Genomic DNA, 5,835 nt, shown 5'->3' with positions numbered 1-5,835 from the left:
CCTCAGACTCATTCCAGCAAAGTGCCTACCCTCTTCTGCCAGAGGGATTGTTTCAAGGTGCACATGCCCTCACGATGTAGCTCCATCCCTTCCTCTTTGTGCTTTCATGGAACCTTATAGCTGCATCTTTGATATTATTTTTTTGATGAGTTTAGGATACCTGTCCCTGGTTTAGGTGACAAGATTTTAGGAGGCGCATAGATGGACACCATTTTTGTTTCACTACTTATTTGTACTTATTTTAATGCAATAGAAATAATATAATGTATTCGATGAATGATAGTGTGTGTCTTATTCACAAATGTCTTGTGATTAAATTGATATAAACATTAATGAGCATATAATAAGATCAACTCGTGAATACATCCACAAATATCTCCAAGATGACATGCTGGTGACTTAAGTTTGTGGGGCACGGTCTCATGTAGTTGGTTCATTATATTTTAGCCGTTATCAGTACTGAATTCTCTGCCAGGTGATGAGCTCCAAAGCTCAGGGGAACTCTTACTGCTTTCTTTATCCCTGGCATATATTAAAAACCCAATAAATTTTACATGAATGAAAAAAAAATGGAATGAATGGACATATTAACATTTTTTCCCTTTTTAAAACTGAACATTTATTCTGTGCCTGTTATGCTCTGGTGAATAAGAAAGAAGTAAAGAAGATAGATTTGTGAAGTGTCTCTTCTCTAAAATCTTAAAAGGATTCGTAGATCCAACTCAAATACCTTGTTTTTCCATACTTTTTACCTATATATATAGAGATCATAATTTGAAAATTTCCCGGGCACTCATTTTAAATAGTCAAGCATGTTATTCACTACCAATTATGTCTGATTTACAATCGTATGTATTTCCAGATTATTTTTAGAGGACAACATTTGATATCTCGATAAAAATATGAACTTCATGTCTTTGTAATTTCATTAACAGAAAAGAACCTACCTCTTATTCATTTGCGATCTCCCTACTACATTTAAATAATGGGGAATTCCAGGGGCTTAGATTTAAAGCTTGTATTTCTAGGTGGCAGAGAATGATACAATGAAAAGTACAATGAAACACATCTAGAGCCTTAGGCATTTCGATGTCTACCATCCCACAGTCCCTTAAATAGCGGTTTCTGTATTGCACCAAGCTCATCTCAACTCAGGAAGGAGAAAAATCCTCAACAGCTGGCCAGGTTCCCACTCCTGATATTCCTCTATGAGAGTCAAGATTCCTTCGGTTATGACAGGGCAGAAGCACAGCTCAGACTGGCTTAAGCCCCAAGGAAAACATTGCCTCACGTAATTGAAAAACCTAGTAGTACCTCGGCTCAGCGGTGGCTGAATCCAGATGCTCAAACGATGCTAAGAGGAATCAGCCAGTTCTCTCTCTTTCTGGGGGCTTAGGCTTTTCAAAAACTTTTGTTCGTTTTAGCTTTGCTCTCCTACAGTCCCTTTATATGTGATAATTCTGCAGCTCTGGGCTTATGCAATTGCTACAAGGCACATTCAGGAAAAAAAAAACACCTATTTCAATAACTACAGGTGCTAAGATGGTGACCTTCAAATGGAAGGTCCATTTGAAATTGGGTCCTTTCTTTGAATATTTATTCTCTTGTTTCTTTACTCAACACACATTACTGAGCACCTAATATGTTAAAGTCTCTGTTACAGATATTTATTACATGCAGTTGTAGTATTCAGGTCTAGTATTCATGTACAGACAAGTAAGTGAGAGCATTATGTTACATTATATTGTGTTATGTGATGTGACGTTTCATGACATTAGATTGTATTATGTTATCTAATATTATGTGGCATACCGCATCTGTAGATGCATGAAGGTAGGGCATCTAAGTCAGTCTCAGGAGGTCAGGAAAAGCTGAAGGACATAGGACAGTCACTAGATGAAGGAACTTCAGAACGTGACCAGTCTTTGGAGTCACCGTGTGGTAGTGTTGTTTGTCCTCCTTGATGCCACTGTTGGTTTTATTAGAGTCTGAAAGGTCTCTGGGGACAACGTGTCTCTAGAGAAGGCATGGTTCTGCTGAAAAGGCCCATTTGTCACTTCACTCATGGAAAACAGTATTTGAGATTTAACAAATAATTCCAAATACTTATCTAATGTACATGAATTTGTTTTACGTGGTATTCATTATTTATTTTCTATTAACGAATCGTTTGATTATTTCCCTTGGCGAGTAGAATATTCCAGCAGTTGAAGAGCTGAATAATGCAGAGATAACTAATTACGTTATTTTTTTTTTTCAGTATGCACATTTCGGATGCAGAAAGCTTCTTACCAAGGGAAAATAAAAATCGAACATTTTAAATTGTCATTGTCTAGAATATATGATGGGAACATACTCCAGAGTCATTTGAAAATTAATGGCAAGGCTCTGGGGAAAAAAATAAATAAAAGGAAGCCTGATATCTTTGTTAAACCAGCAGCGAAAGGTGGCGAGTCAGCAGATCTGGCCTCTGGTACTGTCCACTCCACCATTTAGTGGGTGAACTTGGAAACGGGACTCTTAGCTTCTCCTCCCCAACCTGCGTTTTCTTTTCTTTTCTTTTCTTTTTTTTTTTAATAAGGCTCTTTCAGTACTGACGATTGAGAGTTCTCTGAATCCATGAAATTAATTTCAAAATAAGAACAAACAAATTGAATTTCATTAGAATAAATAACTTCCGTGAATTTTGATCTCTAATCCCAAGGCACATAATCAAATCAACCAAAGAACACCCTCTCACTCCAAAAGCCACACAGAAAATTGATTTATGTAACATTATGACAGAGAATAAAAACAAGGACAGAAAGAAAGGAAAACTAATAACATAAATTCTTGGAATACGGCATGATTTTTTTTACACTTGCATGAATGTTTTCACGTTTTATAATTCCTTATTTAGACAAAGTATTTGTATTTGAGGCTGATGTGCAGACGGTGTCTGTTCTGCTCAGTCACATTTGATACTATTTTTAATGTCACCCTTGCTTATGTGCGTTGGGAAATTTATTTGACTTTCTTAACCTGAACAGCTAAGAATACCTATTATCTCCTTTTCCTTGACTTTGTTCCCCTAACTCTTATTGTATTTGTTAATTCAATATATTGTGAAATATTACGTATGTAGAAAAAATAGTATGAAACAATTATGCAGTTTGATCAATATTTATAAAGTGAGCCCCCACGCGACTTTAGGTAAGTATCATCCGGTAGACTATGGCCAACGTTCCGAAGCTCCAAGCTGCCTTCCTTCTCATCATCTTCTCTCTCTCCCCAGAATTAAGCACTATTCTGGTATCTATGACAATCACTTTCTGCTTCATCATTTTACTACCTATATGCATCCCTAAAAATATAGTTTAATTTGGTCTCTTGCCTAACTTTATATAAGAGTAATAGCATCATTTATATTCTTTTTAAAAAATTTTTCCTTTCCTTTATTTCTCAAAATTCTGTTTGTGAGATCTGTGTCGTCGGAATGTTCCTTTTTCTCTGCTGTACAGCGTTGCATTAAATAGACGCATCCCACATTATCCATGTGCTCCGCTGTCGACAAACCTTTTTGTTGCCGGTGTGAATCTCTCAGGAGCCATGTTGATGTAGACACCATTGTACGTGCTTCCTGATTCTCAGCTGCCTGGGTTCCCGCAAAGAGGAGGAGGGGCTAAGGGCAGGGGTTGGGGACTTCCTTGAGGGAGCAGAGGGAGCGGTCAGGAGGACACATCCCGCACCCCACGGCCCATGGAGGAGGACACACTCATTGCTCAGGGCCTGCAAAAGTTTGGGAGGAGAGGGGGCCTCAGAGCTCTCTTAGCTCGCTGGACTCTCTTATTTCCTTGAGCTGATCCTGGTAATTTATTAATATACTGTCAGCTTGTAGGTGGCTTTAACAAGTTTATGAAATACTTTGTTCAGCTTTATTAGTTGTGTGGGTGGTAGACTCATTTTAATAACAAGAAATTCCTTACTTGTATTTTAACTTGCTTTATGATAGTATTTTTCCTTCAATTGTGCCTTTATTCAGGAACAGGTGGAGGTGCTGTCATAACACAGTAGGATAAGATATATAAAAATAAGATATATAAAAATAGGTAATATGTATGGCATATATATGTGTCTGTATGTATGTATATATATATTGAATAATGGAATCATAGTTGCAGTATTCTGTGGTGGTTTTTTTTTTTTTTCTTAAAGTAGAATCATCTCTACATGTCCATTACTCTTATTTGGCTTGAAAAATATTGTAGGTCATTTTTGTAACCCGAATAAAGTCAATTGGACCATCTGCCTCTATGTGCGAACATCCTTCCTCACACGTAATTTAAGAGGCTTAAAATAAATATTTCGCCACAGATCTCTGATTTAGGTTCTACTTTAGTATCGCCATGGAACACAGAAACAATAAGATCAATTTTTTTTTCAAAAAAGAAAACGTTCAATAATATTATGACATAACATTTTTAACTTGAGTTGAGTTCTCAGGTTGTTAGTAATATACCGAATGAACACACTAGCCTCCAGAAAAGACCGGGCTTTAGGATGCTCAACAGCAAAGCCAGCTTTAGCCAGACTCGAAGTATTGAGAATTGCAAAGCGACCGTTATGAATCTCAGCAAATAGCTACACGAACCGAAATCACATGCATTTCTACACTGAACACTTCCCCCGGCAGTGGCAACGGCAGACTCACTCTCCACGTCAAATGTTTGATGTTTCAGGACAGCCGAAAGCAAAAAAAAATTAGACATCGGAATAAGTCAGATGATTGCCTAGTGAGGTGATGTTAAGATTTCACCAAAATGAAGATTTTTTTTTTTTTATTCTGTATTACCATGTGTAGAGACACAGTAAGCCAGGGTTTTGAAACTTTACCATTTTCCTTTTCTAGATCGGGCACCCCTAGGCCCTGACCATCTTCCCATTTCCTTAATACTTAACTTCCATAACTTCCCAAATCATTAATTACACTGTGCTGTGATTACAGGAAGAGAAACAGTGCGCAAGCCACATGGGGCACATCTGAAGTCACCTGCTCTGGTCACAGGCCCCGAGAACGACTCACTGTTGGCCTTTGAGATCATTGAGTGAATCAAAGTTTAAGGGTTTTTAGTGAAGAAGCCTGTTGGACCACATTTGGACAGCCTGACTCAGTCTCCCAAGCGGCAGCCTGAGATGTGTTATGCTGTCCTCGGGAACCACCTTTGCAGGTGGAGTCCAGACTGGGTTCAGGTTCGAATTAATCTGCAGGTTAGATGCGTAACCTTGATCAAAGGTACCTACGTTCTCAGCATTCCAGTTTATCTATTGACAATGTGATAATGCCTGTCCAACTGGCTCTGTCTGAAAAAGCAAGATTATTGCAAATGGCAGCGTCCCGAAATAAACCCAGACGCTGGAGATTTTTCTTGCCACTTTCTAGCAATGTGCTAATTTTCATTTCATCCTTACTCTTCACGCAGCCTGGAGGGAGAGAGTGGTGTCACCTCCTAGCCACTTTTCACTTTTCACAGAGCAGCCCAGTAAAATAACATTGTCTACATTGTCATCACCTCTCGCCTGGACAGTAGTAAAGCCGCAGACCTGAGCTCCTTGTCCACATTTATTCCCAGCAGTCCATTCTTAACGGAGCCACCACAGAGATATTTTTTATATATTCACGTTACTGCCCTGCTTCAGACACCCCCGAGTCTCGTCATCACATGCTCAGACTGAAACCTGAAGTCCTCGCTGAGTTCGCAAGGCGCTGCAAAATCTCGCCACCACCTGCCTTTCCGACCTCACCTCCTGCCCGCTCTCTTCACCCTCACACGTCACCCCTCTTCGTCCTTTCCCTCT

Source organism: Pteropus vampyrus, unplaced genomic scaffold (assembly GCF_000151845.1).
Source record: "Pteropus vampyrus isolate Shadow unplaced genomic scaffold, Pvam_2.0 Scaffold163, whole genome shotgun sequence".
Lineage (NCBI taxonomy): Eukaryota > Metazoa > Chordata > Mammalia > Chiroptera > Pteropodidae > Pteropus > Pteropus vampyrus.
This window is presented reverse-complemented; position numbering follows the sequence as displayed.